Below are 22,020 nucleotides of genomic sequence, written 5' to 3'. Positions count from 1 at the left end.
TTTGGTAAATCCGTGTAAATAGAATTCACCTTGCGTTTTAAAAATAAATTTATGATAGCGAATATAAGCTAGTAAATACAGTCAACAATCAATCTATTAGAAATGTACAGACCAGAAAAAATCGACACGTAATAACACTGACTAATCTAGTGTTGAGTCTTCTTTCTTGTCGGCGATCAGCTCACGCTATCGGAAAAAAATCATGATCAGTGCAGGCACACAATTTCGTATGGAAGCGGCGGATTATGATGAACAGCGATCGATTGGTGATAAATTTGTGGCATTGTGCGAGTTTGAGTAAAGTTTTAACTTAAATGGCGAAAGGCGAAAATCTTTTTGAACAATTCGAAATGCATGCGGACATAATTCGTCGAAAAAGCGAATAAAAAACCGGGGGGGACAAGCAGTATAGCCAAACTAACAAATGTTCCGTCAGGCGTAGCAAAATCATAAAACAAAAATTAGCCAGAATCTACTTACATAATATGATTTTTCCGGCAAAAATACATTATAACAAATTATTGGCTCAACCAATGTTCTTATTTTTTCAGAAAAAATCATCGTTTATTACATAGTTTTGTTACTGTTTCCTAACTATTTATGAATATTTGTGATGAAAAATCTAATTTTAGGTAAACTCATGGATTTTGCGATGTCCGTATGCAAAAAAAAAGCTATCAAAACATTTTTTTTTTAAATTGTAAGCAAGGTATAATTAATGTTAAAATATGTAAGTAAGAATCACTCAAAACGGACATTATCAGCAAAGATTCGGGGCCTGATATTATAAAGAAAACAGATTTTTAATAAATAAAAAAACGAGTAATGTGGAAGATTATATTTCTTCTGTCAATATTTTTCTATTCCTTTAAATAATAAAAAAATAACGTTTGTTTAAATTAAAATGTAATTCAGTTTTGCAGCTGTACATTATACAAAAACTTCGCCAACTAGTTCAAAGAGCTAAAAATCTCTCAGCCTCCGGTTATGCAAGCAAATATCTTAAAATCTCGTATACGAGTGTGTGCTTGAAGTATATATGTATGTACGTATAGCCTTAAGGCTGCGCGCGCATCCTGGGTGCGCCCGAGAGCGACCGAAACTTTAGTTCGGTGGCGGAAGCCGGTCGGTTCACAAGAGCGTCGCGACACCCAAAAAGAGACATCAACGCATCCCGGCGAAAAGAGCGCAAACTGAAAATGTGCGTGAGATGTGTTGGAGACATTAGCTCATATCGATTCTGAAGCTAATTCTGGATTATGAGTGAGACTGCGTATACATTTTTAATGAGTGTGAATTAGTTGTTTATTAATATGTTAATAATTAAACATTAATAAATGTAAAATTAAGATTTTAGAAATTGATGTTATTTAAAATATAATAAAGTGTTTACAAAAACTTTTAATTAATAGTGAGTGTTAAATAAAAATAAAAGTAAAACAAATATTATTGTGTTAAGAAACTTGATTTTAAACCTAAGAATTTAGTTATCGTGTCAAATTAACTAAGGAACCAAACAAATAAGGTTTGTATAAAGTATTTATTTTCCGTAGAAATATGTTACAAACTCTTTTTATATTATTTTATCTTTAATAAATTATTCTGAAATATTTATAAAACGTTTTACAATATTTACTTAAACGGTTTATCAATATACCTTTAAATACACGAATAAGTATTTTTTTAAATTAAATACGCTCTTTAAGCAATTGCCTGTAATTATTTTCTGATCTTAAAACATAATTTACATTCCGGACGGGATCGGTGCATAAGGTATTTTAATAAAGCACCAATAACACTTAATTTGAACTATTTACTAAACAAAAACGTATCGTTTTAAGCTTAGAGCGGCAGTTAACCAGTGCGTAAGGACTATATATTATAAAATTGCTGTAAAAACATACATTCTAATGAAGAAATTCCCTGAGAAGGACCTAGTATTCTTCTAGATATCATTAAGTGCTGATTAATGAATGGGCTCTACTTTAAATACATTTCTGTTTTAAATCAGGAACCGGGTAATGGTAATGGTTGGTGTTTTGGACTTACAAAGGTCCAAGGTTCAAAACCCACTCTGTCCCAACTAGATTCCTATTTTCAAATAGTGAGTTATTTACAACTCCTTGAAAATGGACCCAAAATAAAGTTATTAAGTTTTATTATTTAAGTAATATATATTTATTTAAAAAAAAAATATATTTTTTGAACTTGCATTGAAATTATAATTTGTGCAATCTGGATTAGATAAAATCGATATAATTTAAACTTATTATGACAAGAAGGATAAAATTTGTAAATAAATATGAATATTATATATATGTGTATATGTATGTGTATGTAAAGGTGTTTATGTATATGTGTGTGTATATATGTATGAACATTTATGTGGGTATGTGTGTGTATGTACGTGGATGTGTGTATGTACGTGTATGTGTGTATGTACGTGTATATATGTGTGTAAGCGTATGAATGTTTATAAAAGCGCACACGTGCGTGTGTATGTATATGGAGATATATAAATAAACATATATGTTTGTCTGTCTTAGCACGGGTCTTCTCCAACTAGGCATTGCTTTATAATATTTATTTTTAAATAAAGAAAATAATCAATAAAATTAAAAAAAAAAAATTATATTATAAGAAATCAAACACTGATTTGAGTTTTCTAAACACTTTATTTTATTTTAAAATTTAAAAAAAGAAAACTTCGTGACAATTGTTTCCCCTTGTTAGGGCATTTTTAAGAGAATGTGAAGATTAGATGGATTGAATGTCCTTTTATAGTTATATAATTCCTTATATGGTTTGATTTCTTTTATTTAAAGTGTAATAATGGTTTTCTAATAATGTTCTAATAACTATGGTGTTCCTAATAAAAACCAAATCAATCAATTAAATCTATATTTTTGAGACAAATATAAAGCAATAATTAATTAATTGATTTTATAAATTGATTATTTGAAGCATTTTATTTGTGGTTATTTATTATAATTAAATAAATAAACATTTTTGATTTTAACCAATTATTTTTCGTTTTTTCTACCAACGGTTTCAAAGTCCCATAAGCTTTTTTAAGTATATCTTTAAGTAAAGTATTCTTTAAGTATACCTTAAGTTAAATATTCCTTGATCAACAAACTTGTATGGCTGGTTGGTAGAAAAAAATTAAGAATAAGTGGTCAAAAATAAAAATTTATGATATTTATTTTCTCAATTAATTTAGAATTTGAAAAAAAAAAAAAAACAATGTATGAATATTTATCATAATTATCATTCCCTTTTAAAATATAAAAAAGCATAGGGCACTGTATTAGTACACCAATTGCAGCGTATTTTGATCTTTGTTTTTTTGTTACATGAAGGTACGCTTGAAGGTAAAATGTAGTCTTACGCTTCAGGTGTCAGTCCAGGAACATGAAATATTGCAATATTTCATATCGATCATTACAGGAAACGAACCTACGACCTTAATTATGGTAGGCGAACGTGTCACCCACTTTACTACGAGGAAAAATGACCTTATCTTGATTTTCTTGTTCTGGGTTTTTACCTCAAAGGAGCCATCAAATACAAAACAAGCACTTTTACTATTTACATTAACTGGTAGAAAGATAAAACATGCATACATATTTCACTCTTATATGTAAAAGCTAAAGTAAACTTACCTAAAGGTACCTACACACGTAAAACATACAAATATTAAATAAATATTTATGTTTTCGAATACTTACTCACATATTTAAACATTTAAAAACCCTTTTACATTTTATATTTATGTATATTAATGTAGGGATTAGTGCTATATGAGCTTTTGATGTTAATGCAACCTGTGAAGATCTATTATATATATATCGCCCCCCAAGCCCATGTCTTTAAAGAGCCTGTGTAAAAGACAAAAGTTCTTATTTTGCTTAATCTGCTCCTCCAAGTCCAAATCCGTCAAGAATCTGGCTATTATGTAAGGGGTAAATAAATAAAGACATTGTTATGGTTTTCATTGAAGGATCGATAAATAAAATAAATAAATTGACATTTAAATAAATAATGAGGATTTGCCTTCCCAAACCCACAATCCTTCGTCCACGAAGCCAATTACCACCACCAACGCTAAAACATGACAGGGATGAATAAGTTCGAAGATCAGTAAATAATATATGAATCATAGAAGTAAATTTAAGAGGCAGGATATTTAAAATGAAATACCGACCACAGAGCGTATTTGAGAGAGAGTATTTATTCACATAAAACATTGTTTATTTTATTTGAAGGTACATTTGTTACCCGATTAAAGGGTCTAGATTAAATACTTTTTTATTTATTTCTTCATGAAAATGTCAATTTATTTATTGATTTCGAAGATAATTTAGTGTAAATTGAAATGACGACGCGTTGATTTAGAAATTTCAAAGCGTATAATCTTGTCCAGTTGCTTCAATTATCTCCATTTAAAATCATGAGTCATCTTTCGGGACCTCGCATCAGATAACTAATCGATATTCCTATTAAAAGCATAACTTCATAGCACGTAAAGGTCTTGCTCACAAATGTTAAGATCCGTACATTATGTAATGCTGAGATAAGCATTATCGACAAAATCAGGACTCTGCGTTGGTTTAGACATGTAGAGCGAATGGACAGCGAAAGAACGGCTAAAAATATTAACAATGTGAATGCTGATGGATGCAGAAATAGAAGAAGACCGAAAATGACATGGTATGACCAAATCCAACAAATACTTTAAAATGAACATGTTAGAAGTCAGAATAATCGGCGCGCATGCTTTAGAAGATGATTATGATAAAATTTTAAATAAACTTATCAATGAAACTTCTTGGTTAAGTTTTACTTTTTATAATTTTGACTAACGAGCGCTTTTGCCTAAGTAGGCATCTTCAAGACTGGTGAATTGTTTACAACGTTTACAGTTTTTATACTATTCTTAACATATTTTGGAGTTAAGATCAAATAAGTATTTTAACAGGGAACAGAAAAAGTAAAACTAAACCGAGAAGTTTCATTGCTAAGTTTATTTATAATCGTATCATAATTATTGACTATGGAGTTAAATGAAGAAAAATCATCAAAAAACATCAATATTACTTTAGAAGATGTATAAATGTAGAGGAAGCAAGATCTGTATACAAAAATAGATTAATATGGCATTCTTTCTTCTCTGCCTACCCTTACGGAGAAACGGCGTGATGGTTTGTTTGTTGGTTTCAATCTTTAAATTTATTTCAATGTGTTTTATTATTCGTTACCCCTTCAGCCTAGGTGTTCATTTTAATATAGGTATGCGAATTTTAATATTATTTACTCCAGTTCCTGCCAAAATTAAAAAGTTTTTTTCAAAAAAAATGTTTGCAGTTTTTTTATAAATTAAAATTAACCGCTTTCATTCATTTTTGCTTTTGATGGCTAATATTTTTTTTATTATTTTTGCCTGAACAACAAATAGATTTCTTTCGACAGTGAAAAGAAATAACACTTTTAAAGAAAAAATGTATTTTTAAAAACTTTTATTTTCATTCCCAATTTAAGAGAAGGTACCGAAGTTTACCATGTAGTAAAATTTTATAAGATTTTCCAGCATCTCAGAATTTTGTCACGTCTTTCAACGAAGCTCTGAACAAATTTGAAGAATGAAAATTTTGCGTTTTTGATAATGGAAAATTTTACTCCGAGGGATTATTGAAAATTTTGATTGATTATTTCCAAACTGATTTTCACAGCGTTTTAAAATATCGAGTGAAAATATTTTTGAATTATTTTTTGTCCTAATTTAACAAAACAGGTCTTTCCTACAGTATTTCAAACTTAAAACGTGCCAAAAATTAAAAATAAATAAAATATATAAAATCAACAGCCATCAAACTGTAAAGAACTTTTTTGTACTTCATCTTATGGATCTCAAGAAATCTATTTCTGTACTTATACTGGATATTTTTTTCTAGTTTAAGTACTAGTAATTTGTACTATGTTGCAGTCGGCAGTTGGCACATTTCTATTCATTTTTGTTATATGTAGTGCTGGGAACAATGTTGCGATTCCGAATGAATTATAAAAATATGTCAAAATCAAAAACATAAAAGAACGTACCTGTTTGAATGTTCAATCACCTTCAAAACAAAACTAAATGAGCAACTATACAGATATTTACGAAAATAAGAAAAAATATTGTGTTATTTTTAAAGTTTAAAACAAAAACTAAGAATACGTTTTGTAATTAAAAAAATAAAAAAGATTGCTCTAAAAAAAATCGCACAAAATTATTTGAATTCCAGTGATCTAAATTAATTGTAACAAAGTGGATAATACTTTTTTGAAAACGAAATATTGAAGTCTAGGCCTTTACAGAGCTTTAACCATGTCATTATGTGGTTTAAATAGCCACTTGACACACTGTGTAACATTCATCTACAATTTGAATTTGTCGAATAGTAAAATAACGGATATCTTTATTAAGCCAGGCGCCGTGGCGCAGTTGGTTAGACGGCTATCTGTGAAACTGGCGTCGCGGGTTCGATTCCCGCGAGTTGCAAGAAAAAAATCCAAGAAAGATTTTTTTCTCAATTGGTCTGGGTGTTGTGGTGTATTTTTCATGACCTTTTTCCATATCCCCTCTATCGCACCTGCTGACAAGCCTCAAAATAGAGGTTTAGCGGGTTATTCATTTAAAAAAAAAAAAAAAACGTGAAAGACCCTCATTTAGCCAAAATATTTCACTTACTAGTCATTAGTCAATGCCTGAAAACACTTTTTTTATATTTATACTTCTTCTAATACCAGGAGCTCAATCACAGATGGCTATCGACATGCTAAAAAACGTGCTAAGTATTTGAGCAATCACCACGAACAATCATGAACACGCTGAAGTTATCGCGGTCGCGTTGCAAAACGCCATAGATAAGTTCCGTATCCGTAGTCCGTGGTCAAACGTCAAATCAAAAAAGTCAACACGCGTGTAATCTCGTGCCGGTTTGTTATTTCGTTTTCAAGTTACAAACAATTACTATGGCGACTGCTTTTCTTAACATTTGGCTTGCCGACCGCCGGCTAAATGCATCGAGAAAAATTGAAAGAAGGCGTGTGCGAGATTCAACCAATCCTCTTGAACTGACCGAAGTTGAATTTCGTTTTGCAACGCGACCGCGATAACTTCAGCGTGTTCATGATTGTTCGTGGTGATTGCTCAAATACTTAGCACGTTTTTTAGCATGTCGATAGCCATCTGTGATTGAGCTCCAGTTAGTTTAATCATCGATGTTTTGAGAATTTCCAAATGTTTGTAGTCAGGCTAAATTTCCCCCCTAAGAAGTTGTTATAAGGATCTAAATTTATTGAAAATGAAAGGTTAAAATTTTTTTGTGAAGGGAATATGGAAGTCAAGGTATTTACAGGGCTTGAATTCTTGAGATTTACATACGAAGGGTAAAAATCATGCTCTTATTTTGTGTTATTTTTTTTTTAATACTACTATATTTTACTATTATTTTGTTGATTTTAATGATACCACTATTTTGTTTATTTGATTATGTGTGATTCTTAATTTGTATAAATTATATTTTAAAATTTTTTTCTGAATGTCTTTTTTGCATTGTATTCTTTGGAATTTGATTATTTATTACATTTACCTTTTTTTCTAGATTGTGATTCTATGTCATTATAATTTGATCTAATTAATTTTACTATGTATTTTTATTGTTATTTATTGTGGCTTGACACGGGCATAGCATAAAAAGCCTTAATAAGTTCACAAATATTTAATTTTGTAATTTTGAATGAATAAATAAATAAATTAAAAAATAAAATTAAAATAAAAGATATAAAGGACGGATGTCAATTTTTACGGGTTTTAAACTTATAACGGCATCTGACGGCAGTTCACATAATCTACATTTCTTTTTGATAAAATTTGACATAAAGGCTCTGTTTTCCAAGATACGTCAACGAAAAAGGATACAAGGGATAAGGGTGGATGTCAGTTAAATACTGGAAATAAAGTGAAAATTTAACATTTATGAAAACCATGTTAGATTATATAAAACCATAAAGACTTCGTACATTAAACGGGTGAAGTTTATTTTAACGTCCAAAGGTTTGAAAACTCAAAAACGGTTTATATTTAGACTTATTTTTTGACAATATTATGTATCTTTTTTGGGTGATACCGTGTATGTTGGATTTGATCCGACGTTTCGGCTACCATTGCAGGAGCCATCTTCAGGGAAAACTGTGTGTTTTATAGAGAAATGTATGTGTTTAAGTACTAGTAATTTGTACCGTGTCACAGTCAGCAGTAGGCACATTTCTTGTTTTGTAGGAAAGAATAATTATGTTTATGTACTAGTAATTTGTACTGTGTCGCAGCCGGCAGTAGGCACATTTCTATTCGTTTTTGTCATATGTAGTGCTGGGAACCATGTTGAATTTAATTTAAGCCCGTCGTCTTTGTTTATATTATTTGGATGTCTGTGTATTTCAATATTTGTCTGTGTATGTGACACGGTACAAATTACTAGTACTTAAACACATACATTTCTCTATAAAACACACAGTTTTCCCTGAGATGGCTCCTGCAATGGTAGCCGAAACGTCGGATCAAATCCAACATACACGGTATCACCCAAAAAAGATACATAATATTGATAACAGTGACCGTGAAAACCTTCGCACCTATTTATTTTTTGACGTTCATTCTTTATATAAAGATGTTTTTATATATTATAATTCAAAAAAATTATCAAATATTTGGAAAAATTAAACTTACAATTTTTTTTTTTTTACCATTATGAGGATTTAATACATTTATTCAAGTCGAATTAAGTTGATATAAGTTAAGTTAAAGACGGTTTACGTTTTCACCGTCATTAATAATGCAGAAATAACACTTTCTTTCCAAATACTCCTTTTTTAATCAGTCCTTAAAAACTGGTCCTGTTCCTGAAACGAGGGACTTTTAATCCGATTACTATGTTTCATCGATAGTTTCTGCTAGAGGGTAGTTCTGTCCTGAAAAATAGGAAAACATTTTCCGAAGTTCCTTTTCAGAAAGAAAACTTTTATCAGGATTGGCAGGTTTTTAAAACTTCTACTAATGGATTTGATGTTTTGAATTTTATTAGGGATCTTGTTTGAAATAGTGAAAAGAGACTCAGCGTCAAATAAACAGGAATCAAGATGTCCTTTTATCGTTAAAATAAATAAAACATTTCTCAAAATCGTAATATTTTTTTTTGTAGGAAGTCGTTTTAAACTATGCAGAAACATGTCCCATATATTTATTTTTGCAAGCTTAGAAGATGTTTTTTTTAATTGAAAAAGTAATAACAAGAATTAAGAGTCTTTAAGCAGTCTTCTGTGCATCACGTAAAATAATGTGCAAGCTAAACTTCAATCATATTAAATACATGCATTGATGGGGTTGTAGTAAGCAAGAAACCATGCGTGAGTTAAGTATTTTTTACGACCCACAAAAACACATTTTTGGTAAGTTAATGTATCAACAAGCGGCGCAACATACGTCCGGCTCCGATATTTATCTCAGACTAAGTTTGCGCTCGACCGAAAATATTTTTTGCTCGCTTCACTCCATACATTTTTTTATTAAAATCACGCGCGCAAAAAACAATAAAAATAAAGAATTTTTAAATAAATGACGGAACAAAAACACGTTTTTTTTTTTTTGTGGATTTCATTATGCTTTTCATTACTAGTATTCACCTCCAGTAATAGGAAAGATATCTGAAGTTCATATTTTGTTTAGAGCAAAAGGATTTTTAGCGTTTGTTCTCTAATTTAGCTATCAATTTCTGGGTTTGCGTACTTCACATATAAATAATAGTCCTTTTTTGAGGTATATTTACTTATAATATTCAACTCTTTTACCATAGTATGTATGACAGTCCACGCACAGTATCTACTTGGTTTGTCTATTTAGCGTCCTTAAGAATGACTTATAAAAATACTTTTTTCAACTGTGTGACCATATTCTACTCATTGTTGAATAAAAACAGAAAATTAAAATTAAAATGTGATTGAATAGGCTTCAAATCGTTAACCTCTGGTCCATTGTCAAAGGAAAGTATCGCAGGAACAAGTGTTTTAAGACAACGTGTTTTATACTCAACGATTATAATTAAAATATAAATTTTAATATGATTCAGTGGAAATTAGGGTTTTTGCCTATCATATTTCAAGTCCCGTGTTCGATTCCTGGAGCTATCATTATAAAACATTTGTTTTTTACTTCCATCGTCTCTAGACTGGCAGTCAGACTAGCAACTGGTAATTTTTCCTTCAGGTAACATAATGTTTGAGATACGCTGCAGTGCCCTATGCGCCATCTGGTGCAGATATGCATGTACCATTTTGATGTAAAATATGTTGATGATAAAACAATATTTACAGAAACACGGCTTAAACTAATATTTAATGAAATATTTTTTCATTTGTTTTTCAAATTATATTATATATTGTGTTTTTGTTTAGAAAAATAATATACTCGTATTTGAGCTTTCTAAGAACAAGGTAACTGATTATAGTTTGGCAGTTAAAGAAATTGTATCATACTGTAATATTAAAATGTTTTTAACCTTTCCGGGTCTAAGGGAATATCTAGGGGTCTCCCATTCGCATTTAAAAAAAAAACTTTTTTGTTAATTAATAAAAAAAAAAAACAGATTTCGCAGGTTAGATTTTACATGCATTCCCCCTCCCAACTTTCCACTGTACTACTGTACCGCTGCTGAAAACTAGAAATATTATGAAACAGTTTTATTACAATCTTGATTTATAGCATTAACCCTGAGGTATTTGTATTACTCCCTTTAAGAATTTGTGAATGTTTTACACGCTTAGACCTGGAAAGGTTAATAAATAAAAGGATAAAAAATATATGAAAACCTTATAAAGATCACTTTTTATAATAAAAAAATAAAACAATGTTTTTCGATCGGTACAGAGTTTGGTTAAATAATTTCCAAACAAATTTAAAGCAGATTTTATCAACACGTTTAGGATGTTACCAAAACTGCTCACGTATCAAATTTAGAGTTTGTCCTTTAAGATTTCCTGATAGAGAAATTATTTCCTTTAAAAGAACGTTTCATTTGTCTTGCCCTTATTTTCTATCATACGATTATCTACAAATATACATAAATTTTGAATAAATATAACGCTAAATTGACCCATGTTTTCAATTAATTTTGACTTTTTACTATTGTCGGCCTTGTGGTGTAGTGGTCAGCGCGTTTCACTACCATCCAAAAGGTCATGGGTTCAATTCGCGACATGGTTGACATAAAATATTTATTTAAAACTTTGAATCGGGTTGTCGTCTCGTGGCTAGAGTTACGGACTCAAGGATCAGAGACCCGAGGTTCGAATCCCACTCTACCCAAACTTGATTTCCATTTTCTAATAGTGAGTTATTAACTCGTTAAAAATGGTCAGCAAAATTGAAATATTTGGGTTAGTAATAAGAACGCTAATGTTTAATTTTGCTTTAAAAAAAAATTGTGTTTTTACACTAGAATTTTAATAGTCCTCGGACTAGTACCTGAAAAGTAAGACTGATCAACTTAGCTTCATGTAACAAAAATGATCAAAGTACGCTGCGATTGGTGTACAATGCAGTGCTGTATGCACCATTAGATGTGGAAAGGGAATGATGATGATGATAAAAACAAGCGTACAAATAAATATTTCATTTTCACCTTCTTAGAAATCAAAACCGAGACTTGTAAGGTAGGCAACTCACTGACTAGTGACCACGAGGCAGACACGAGTGATCAAGAACTTAATCCAGCTAAAGTCAGGTCATCGAGTTTATAAATGTTTGTCTTTATCTGGGTTGTGTGATAATTTTGTCAGTCGTTAGTTAAGTTATGTGATCATTTTTTCTGTCATTATCTGAGTTATGTGATCATTTTATCTGTCATGATATATATTTGGATAATTTATGTAGCGCCGTTTTTGAGAAAATCACCTCAAGGGCGCTGTACAATACATAATTATCCCACCAAGTCTTGTAGCTACAGAGCGCATGGACGGTTGGGGTTCTTGTTCCCCGTTACATTACAACAGGGATGGAAAATACCTTAAAGTATGGAATGGAAGTTTAGGCATTTACAGGGCTTATGACCTGTCGTTGGCTGGTAAATGGCCACTTTACACACTGTGTAACGTTTACCATTTTGCCTGTGTTTAAACATCTATATTTCTTAAATTCATCCATTTGTAAATTTGAGTAAAGTTAAGGAGCGGAAATTAGCTGATTTATGTGATCATTTCGTCTGTCATTAGCTAAGTTATCAGATAATTTTGTGTATTGCCTATGCTGTGCCTGTAAATGCCTAGTCATTCATCATCATCATAATTATTTTCTTTTCGCACTTTTATAAAACACTGAAGTGTTGATCGTTGACGTATCTTGATTGTTTTTGCTATACATAAAGATAAGATTATCGGCCTTTTGCTTCAGGTGTCAGTTGAGATACTATCAATTATTATTTTGTAACACCTCAGAAATATTTTCCATTATTGTTGTAGAAAATATCTTCAAATAAAATCTGTTATTATACAAGATATGATTAACATAAATTTAAAAATTTTGGTAAGGCCGCGGTGGTGCATATTTTGCTGGAAAATATGCACATATAAAATGCCGTATAATGCCGCAGTTGCATTCCATCAGCAACACTTCCAATAGTCCTACTCCTTAGCGTCCATGGGTAGTCTCTTTGGCCCCGCGAGCCCTGGGCAATGTGGCCACTGGCATCAACATCAGTGCCATAGCATAAATGGAGAAAATGAATGGCGAGTGTCCAAAGCGAAAAAACGGAACCCCTCCAGCTAAGGGTAAGTAACCCCGACAGAAAATTCCACAGAAGAAGGCAACGGGAAACCATTTCGGTCAATAATTCCCAGGATATCACTATGAAGAGAAACCAAACAATGGCCCCGAGTCCCGGGCGGTCCTTAAATGGACCAGGGGTGCGAAGAATCTCCCGGCTCGACATAGAACTGTGGAGGAGCTGTTTCGCACTGCTCAGGATAGGTAAGCTTTCTCCCAAGTGATAGTGAACGTCAAGGGGATCCGACATGACACGTGAAGAAGAAGAAGAATTAACATAAATATGTTTTAAAACACATTTTAAAAATAACTTTGTAGCAGTTTTCAAAATGTTGCAAAAATATAATTATTTTTATATTTATGTGATTGTAGAGCGTGGTTCGAACCCCGGACTTCCTGATTCTAAACATGCAATGATTTTAGCCAACACTGATTTAAGTATTCTTATTTTTGATGAAATTCGGCAAGTGTTTGACTCAAATATATGATTCTAAATTCTTATTGGGTCTAACAAAATAAACGCCAACTCAAAGAACATAAATGTTTTTTTTATCACAATGTTTCGAGTTTGTGCAAATGTTTATAGACAAATGAATAGATATAACCAGATAAAAAATCATTAAGATTGTCAAAATACAACAAGGATGGAGAACATTTTAGAGTAGGGAATAAGTTAAGGTGTTTACAGAGCTTACGACCTGAATTGCTTTCAGGTGTTGCCTAGTATGAGAAACAATTCAGTCAGATAAATCTCTTCACAGCAATATATCCAGTTCTATTTTTATACTTCTAGTAAATGTTATCACTGTAACTCTCCAAAAAAAGAGACTAACTCTTGTGCTTGGAGAATGACTTACACTGTTGTAGTTGTTTATTAATAAGAGTTTATATAATTTTGAATACGCGATTATATAAGAAAAAAAAATAAAAACATACAAAATATAAAGAAAAAAACATAAAATAATAATACATTCATACCAATTGTTAACGAAAAGGCGGACTGTAAATGAAAATCGAATTTTATTCAGTTTTGTTATTGGGAAATATTTGAGAAAGGAATAGGTACATGGAGTGGATACCTACTTTTAATATAATCTAAATGTTCTTCAATTTCTGGCACTGGATCACAAATGAACTATAAAATAAGACAATGTTTTCTACGACGCGCGACGATTCCAACCACTTCTTATATCCGATTTTATGTGAAGTCAAAAGTGTTGTTTTGTTTTAGTTCTGAATCCGAATCTTCTAATTTTGAATATCTTCTATCTTGATGTTAAGTAGATACCATAAGGATGGGTCAAAAGAAGGATGGGAACGAAAGGTAATCGGCCAGGAATAGTATCGATAAATGCTGTTATTTACTAAACACCAATTAACATTAAATGCAGTTTTTACACGTGTTCAAAAATTTTCTTTAGATTTACTTTAAATTTATTTATTGATGTATTATTTTTAATTGTTTTTAGTTCATTGGGAAGATTATTATATTTTCTAACTTCACTAAAATAAACAGATGGAAGAGTTGAAGAAATATGAATATTTAAACAAAGGCAAAATGTTTTATGTTACACAGTGTGTAAAAAGACTACTTAAACCAGCCAATGACAGGTCATAATCCCTGTAAATGTCTTTTCTTCCGTTTTTCCTTCTCTAAATTTTTTTCGTCTTTGCTGTAATTTTTAAATATATTTTATCGTTTATTTATGAACGTTAATATAAATAAGTAGTTAAGAATGAAATAAAAGTGAAATTGAACTCGGCTTAAGTGCTTATCCAATGCGTTTTTTTAAGTTCCTTTATATACCTGGTCATAGTCACGATTTGACAAATGGGAATGACATGGATCGCTCTCCGAAGATTGGTTCACACAAAATTGGAACTCAGTTATCACGTATTTGGTCATAATGAGATTTGGTCTCACGAGGAATTGGAAAAAGAAAAAGCATCTAGGTAATAAATATTTATCTAGTGGTTTCGTATTAGACGCATCATTTTTTCAATAAAGGTTTTATTTATTTTTTTATTTTTTTGTTTAATAATATCAGGTTGCTTATTTAATAAGTTTATCTTATTTTTATCAGATTTCAATTCACTGAAAAGATAATATTAAAAAGTTTTGTTTTTTTTTCAGTCGGCTAGCTCACGAATTGGATTAAAATTTATACATACTCACGTAAATTAAAATGAAGTTCAATTTAATTTTTTGTATCGACTGTTGCTTAAGCTGTTGATTTATAAACAAAAGCTGAAATATTCCAGTGAAAATTGAATGAAACATTTATTTGAAATAATACACTTTTCTACCATATACGTCTGTTCATGTATGTATTTTCTAAAATAAAAAATAAAAATAAATAATACGAAAGTAAACCAGAAAAATACATTCATTTAAGTTTGATTTTCAGCAATTAAAATAAACAATACTATTACGACATATATTGAAAAGCTTAAAATAAAAATAGAGAATTTTTATGTTATATAGTTTGATTCTTTTGTTTATTTGATTGCAAAATTTTATAATTTACGAAAATCCCGAATTAATTATATTTTACTGATGACGGAATGGAGTATGAAAAATGTAAAGACAGAATATATCCTTTTACGTATCTGCCTACCTCTGCGGAGAAACGGTGTAGTATATTATTTGTGTGTTTGCAAAATAATATCGTTGAAATATTTTTGTTTTTGATCCGCGTAAAAACATGTCAATGAGAAAAAGTTTTGCCGTTCTTCTTAGATACTATGTTCATTACATAAAAGATTAACATTACATGTCGCTTGAAGGCACAAAATATTTTCAACAATTCACGCTGAAAATCCATGAAAAGATAACACCGTTTTCTTTTCAGGATGGAAATTTCCGAGGGTTTAAAATAAATTTCTGAAAACCATCTTCTTTTGTATCGTAGAAAGAAGTCTCCTTTACACATTGAAATAAACAGTGACAAAATAAGTTTGCATCGAGTAAATTGTATTAGTTTTTTACATAATATCTTGCTAACATGAAAATCGTATATTTAAATTTCCGTATGTAAATACCACATACACGTAAATAGGTTGACGTTATATATTGAAATGGAGATGACAAAAAATTTAAAGGAGAGAATATGGAATTTTTTGAGACGATGCGTGTTGTCTGGAACTGTAGTATATACTTAGTCAAAATGAAATGCCAATTATTCAACTCTTGTATAATGCCAGCACTCCTATATAAATGCGAATCTCGGCGCCTTCAAATAACCAAACTTCTGAGGTTTGAAAGTAAGTGATTGAGGAGAATGTTAGGAATAAGGTGGTCCAATTTCCTAATTGATATTGAAGTTCGAGAACGGACACAGCAGGCTCTTAAAACGAGCGTTTTGCATTTGTGTTTGCATACCTCTGGATAAATTAAACCCAAGTTGCCTTTTGTTTACGCCTGGGTGCTCTTGCCGTCCTGGAAGGTCGTCGTTGACAATCTTTCGACTTTATTCGGTGGAACTAAGGGACGATGAGAGAGTGGAGGAGATAGTGCTGGCTGGCGATAGGGTCACCCAGAGGCGTCTGGTGAAGTCCACGTGCTCCATTCAGGAGCGAATGTTGAAAAAGAAGAAATTAAAAATCTAGGTCTTAACAGGACTTATGACTTGTCACAATCATCATCTTACTCTTATCTGCACCCGTTGATGCATAGGGAAATCGATTAAAAAAATAAATAAGCGTAACTTAAAGACGTAAATTGACCAACAGGGTAAATTGTAGGCGTAACTACTGGAATATTATGATAACTTATCAAAATATTTAATAAATACGGACGAAAATGAAATAGAGTGGTAACATTTAGTAATGATAGCCTCAATCTAAAACTTCGGCTAGAAATGGTAAGGTTTTATGTTTGGTCAGTGCTTTTATACGGAGTTGAATCGTAAATCGTTGAATTTCAATTGTTTCAAGAAGCTAAACTTTTAGACCTAAGACGAATATATTGTTTTCAATGTTTAAAATATGTATTGAAGAACCAAAATTCATTTACAAGAGTTTCAAATAGATCAAGTCAAAGAAGGAATCGTGTGTTAGAAATACTACATTGTAAAACAAGGCTCGCACAGGAACATGCATTTTATAGGCCCGAAAACTTTTAATTCTTTTTTAACTGATAATATTTCAATGATTACAAACTTTCAAAATTTTTCAAAAGAGGTCATAAGCCTTGTTAATGCCTAGACTTCCATATTCCCTTATTTAAGGTATTTTCCATCCCTGTTGTAATTTGTTAATCTTAATGACTCTCGAGGGGGTGAAATCCAGTCTTTTGTCTACGAACATTTGGACAAACTCAAATATTGTACTTAAATTTATGTTATTCGTGTTTTAAGTTTACTTAAATGTCTTTTTTTTAGTAATGACCCTGTTTTTTTTACTATGCGATATAATGATTACTGAGATAGATAGATCGCTCATGTTAAGACATAATTACTTAGGCTTCATTTTTCCATTTTAATCTAAAGTCTCAATTTCTATTGACGTGCTTGAACAGTTTCCTATTAAAACGTCAATACCGTACTTTAAAACAACTTCAGTCATTATTTTCCTCAGGTAAGCTTTGTATACTAATTTCTAACCCGCCATGGGCGTCAATCATTTTAAGTCAAACTCAAAAGCAACACCAGATTTTGAGGTATGATCCACTCTACGTACGTAACTTTAGAAATAATATTTATAAATTTACATACTTACATAGTAATAATATTCATCGACATACTTCACCGATATGAAAGTTTAGAAAAAAACGTTGACTAAGGTGGGTAAAATATTTATTTATGATTTTCTGAGTTTATGTAATTTTTATGATTTCACTAAATAGGAAGTTGTTAATATTATAATATCGTCGTCGTTCAGGCAAAAGTCACTAACTCAAAAAACATGATTTTAAGAAATCGCTATTTAAAAGTTAAGAGATCGAGAAAAAATCAGATTTTTGTTTTTCGGAGGTTTTATATTCATTCCATAATTCATTCATAAATTTTCATTAAATTTCAGTAGTATTTTTTCTTTCTGATACATGTAAAAATATCTAAGAGATTTTAAATGAGACAGAGTGGCTATAGTTTGGTTAAGCGAATTGCTTGTTTATAATCCGATCTAAGCATGGTATGTACGAGCATAATAAGTAGTGAAAGGAAATAAACATTAGGAATATTTTTTATAATATTGTGGTTAAAAGTAAATTATGTTTTTAAATAAATATTTTTCATCGTGTTTTAATGTATGATAATAAATAAATAATTCGGATTTACGGAACTTTTTAACGCTAGCATTGTACATCAGAGAAAGTAATTTTATGCTTCGAACGACCTATTTAAGTAGAAAACTGTCATTTTTAGGGTAAGCGGCGAGGTTATTATTTTTATCTTTTATTTATTTATTCAAAAAATAAACACTTCATATTTGTAAACAAGCAGGTCTATTGTTTGATGAAATTTTCTTCTAGCCGATAAAAAAATAAAAGCTGTTATTTACATTATTTATGTTTTAAAAATGTACACAAGAAACATAAAAATATTAAAATAGAACTAGCACTGTGTGTATATAAATGAAAAAATATCGAAACTTGTCTTCAACGGGAAAAGAAAGAAAGAGAGAAGAAAAGAAGAGAAAAATGTTACTTAAGGCGTGATTCAAACAAATATATTGCAGAAACATATAACAACAGAGATGTAGGTATACCATTTTATGTAATAAAATATGGAAGTCTTGGCATTTACACGCTCATTGGCTGTATTAAGCAGCTACATTACACACTGTGGAAAGTGTCATAAGTTACAATTTAACTGTAAACCGTGTATCGTATTTCTAGTTAGTTATCTATTAATCAATCATATTTTGAGTATGATCATAGTTTATTCATAGGTCATTTTTTATAAAGCATAAAAATTATTATAAAAAAATATTCATATGCCCAGGAAATTTTTGTTTTTATAACCAAGCACCTCTGTGTTTTTTTTAAGCCTTAAAAATTTTAAAACAAGCTAATTGTCAACTTTTACCCTTCAAAGGGGGCTATTGTGGACACTGTCAAAATTTGACAGAGGCCATTGTGGGCACAGTATTATTATTTTTATAAAACATCTCTTATTATTCTAATTAAATAAAAAATATCTTTTAAAAGGAAAAATGAAAATATACATTTTTGTCAGTTTTCAAAATATCTTAGAATAAAATCAGAATTAAAAAAAAAAAAAGTAATTAGACCAAATCTTGTCTCGATATCGTTTTTTTTCTTTGTTTCATTTTAATCGTACCTTTTATATACATGTGGTAAAATATATATTATATTGTAACTAAATAATACTGGTAATTAGATGGTAAATAAATCAATAGTACACTCTACTGAGAGAAAAGTAAACCCAGAAAGCAGCTGCTCGTTTTGTTCCACTGGCAGTTGTTGGTGGCGGAAGTTATACAAATAACAAATTACAACAGGGATGGAGAATACCTTAAAAAGGGAATATGGAAGTCTAGGCATTTACAGGGTTATGACCTGTCATTGGCTGGTTGAAGTAGCCACTTTACACACTGTGTAACATTTACCATTCTGCCTATGTTTGAATATACATATTTCTTCAATTCTTCCATTTGTTGATTTTAGTGAAGTTAAAGAGCTGAAACCTTTATTGTTGTGAAGAGATTCACCTGACTGAACTATTTCACATACTAGGCATCGCCTGAAAACATTTTTCCAATTTTTAAACAAATTCAAGAATTGAAGAAATATGGATGTTCAAACATTGGCAAAATGGTGAATGTTGCACAGTGTGTAAACTGGCTACTTAAACCAGCCAATGACAGGTCATAAGCCCTGTAAATGCCTAGACTTTCATATTCCCTTTTTAAGGTATTCTCCATCCCTGTTGTAATTTGTTAATCTTGATGACTCCCGAGGGGGTGAAATCCAGTCTTTTGTCTACAAACATTTGGACAAACTCGAACATTGTAATACAAATTAAGTTTTCTTTACCAATTACGGTCAAATCATAAAATATGGCAGTTAACTGAACCAAATTTAATAAGACCATCCATACATTTTTTTCGCAATTTTTCATTTTGAATTCACGCCCGGAATTTGAACGGTCTACTCTAGCCTCATGTCCATATTTGACCTCTTTTCTCCTACAGCTTTTGATTTACAGCTTTTAACTACAGCTTTTGCCTATAAGAAGAAACAATTCAGTCAGACAAATTTCACTTACATCACTAAAGGTTTTAGCTCTTTGACTTAACAAAAGTCGTCAGGTGGAAGACTTGAGAAAATGTAAAAAAATCATGGCAGAAATATATATTCTAGGCGGCGCAGCGTGTGAAGTGGCCACTTTAACCAGCCAATGACAGATCTTAAGACCTGTAAATGCCCAGACTTCCATATTTGCTCTTCAAAAAATTTCCTTCACTGTTGCAATAAATTTTATTTTTAAAAATGTAATATTATTTTATTGTTTGTACCCACTCTAATAAAAACGTGATGCATATTTTATGTTAGAATCTACCTTCGAAGCGTCTATCGAGCAATCAGTTATCCCACCTGTGACAACAATCACGTTACTCGTGTTTTCTGATACCTTAATTCCACCCTAGAATTGGAACAATCTAGGATATATTTATGCTAATACATGCAAATTTAATTTATTGTTTGAATCAATTTGAAATCCATGCCTGATCCACCGGAAATAGAAATTGAAAACTACCATTAAAATTACGGTTGATTAACAACGAGAATGTTTTATCTTAAAATACGTTAACAAACAACCATGTACTAACCATGATTAAATATTGAAGATTTAAAACTTAGCGACTTTTTATGTCCATAATCATGTTAAATGCAAATTTTGTTAAGACATAAAAAGTCGGTAAGTGGGTGAATACAAATATTTTTGAATGGAAGCCTTTAGAATAGGAGCGAAAATAAGTGATAAACTATTCACTGTATTTTATATGCTGATGATGCCGTGTTTTTTACTAGCAGCAAAGAGGACCCCCAATTCTTAAATACAAAAGTGTTCGATTTATAAAAAAAAGAGTTTTGCTCATAAATGTTGACTAATCGAAAGTAATTGTTTTTAAAAGGGATGAAAGAATAACTTAATTTTGAGATCAGTGTGAACGGAGATATTTTGAATCAGATAAAGAAATGTGTGTTTGTAGGATGTATGTTCACTAGGCATGAAAAGACTGGTAAAAATATTGAAAGAAGGGTGAGTGCCGGGAACAGGGTGAATGGTGCATTAAAATCTACCTTGGCATGGTCTGTGTGCAATGACAGAGTGATATAGCGTTCTATCTTCTCTGCCTATTCCTCTGGGGAAACGGCGTGATGGTTTGTTGTTGTTGTTGTAATAATTAAAGCTGTTTGAAATTTAACCTCGTAATTTCTTTTATTTTATTATAATTTTTTTTAATATTCGTTTTCTCATGTTTTGCTTACATTATGTACTACGAAATGAAAGATTTTGTGAATACTTTTGATTCAATACTTTCGTAATAATTGTGTTTGTTTAAATTATTATTTTATTTAAGAAATTGCGTGATTGTACTCATAATAACGCATGTTCATTATTATCTTTGATTTAGAGATGTGTTTCTTTTTTACTTTTTTTGTTTTTTTATATTTTATGTTCATTCACTTGTTTATTTTTAATTTATTATTCTGTTATATTTCATATTATGTAAATAAGAATTATTGTTCACTGCTGTGATGAATTCCGCAAAACATTTTTTTGTGAAAAGTTCGTTGATCCGTTGATGTATGAATAAAAAAAAAAAAAAAAAAACGTTTTAAATCCAGTTACAGCAGTAAACTAGTAATGTTTTATGCGTATAATAACAAAGTTAATAATTCATTATAAAGGATAACAAAGTAAACACTGATTCAATTAATATGATTGAATGAAAATGGAAAATATTATGGCATATTTAGTTTTACAAATTTTTCGTTATAAGATATTCAATTGCGTAATAAAGTAGCAAAGATAAGTTGTATATTTTTTTTAAACATCATTCCAAAACTTGCACTTAAAGTTTGTTAAAAACTACAGTCACGTGTTACAAGAAAAAAAAAAACATTGCATTTTAAAAATAGTGAGGGTATTTAGAAAACCTTTCAAAAATTTCATCCCACGCAAAAACTT

General features: G+C 30.6%; 1 protein-coding gene across 2 annotated transcripts in view; it reads left to right on the top strand.

Annotated features, from left to right (window-relative positions):
• The first annotated feature begins 1,106 nt into the window (after positions 1-1,106).
• The window catches only part of LOC148283954 (potassium channel subfamily K member 18-like), a 219,575-nt gene continuing 198,661 nt past the window's right edge, over positions 1,107-22,020 (top strand). The window contains exon 1 of one of the 2 annotated variants that reach the window (XM_088242922.1): positions 1,107-1,525. The gene's annotated coding sequence lies outside the window, so the exon portion shown is untranslated. The remainder of the gene's footprint in view (positions 1,526-22,020) is intronic. The other variant, XM_088242921.1, reaches the window with a different exon arrangement.

Source organism: Micrasema longulum, unplaced genomic scaffold (genome assembly GCF_059751315.1).
Source record: "Micrasema longulum isolate JH-2025_06_02 unplaced genomic scaffold, ASM5975131v1 h1tg000177l, whole genome shotgun sequence".
In the NCBI taxonomy this organism is placed as follows: Eukaryota; Metazoa; Arthropoda; class Insecta; order Trichoptera; family Brachycentridae; genus Micrasema; species Micrasema longulum.
Note: the sequence above shows the minus strand (reverse complement) of the source record. Positions and strands in the feature narration are given on the sequence as shown.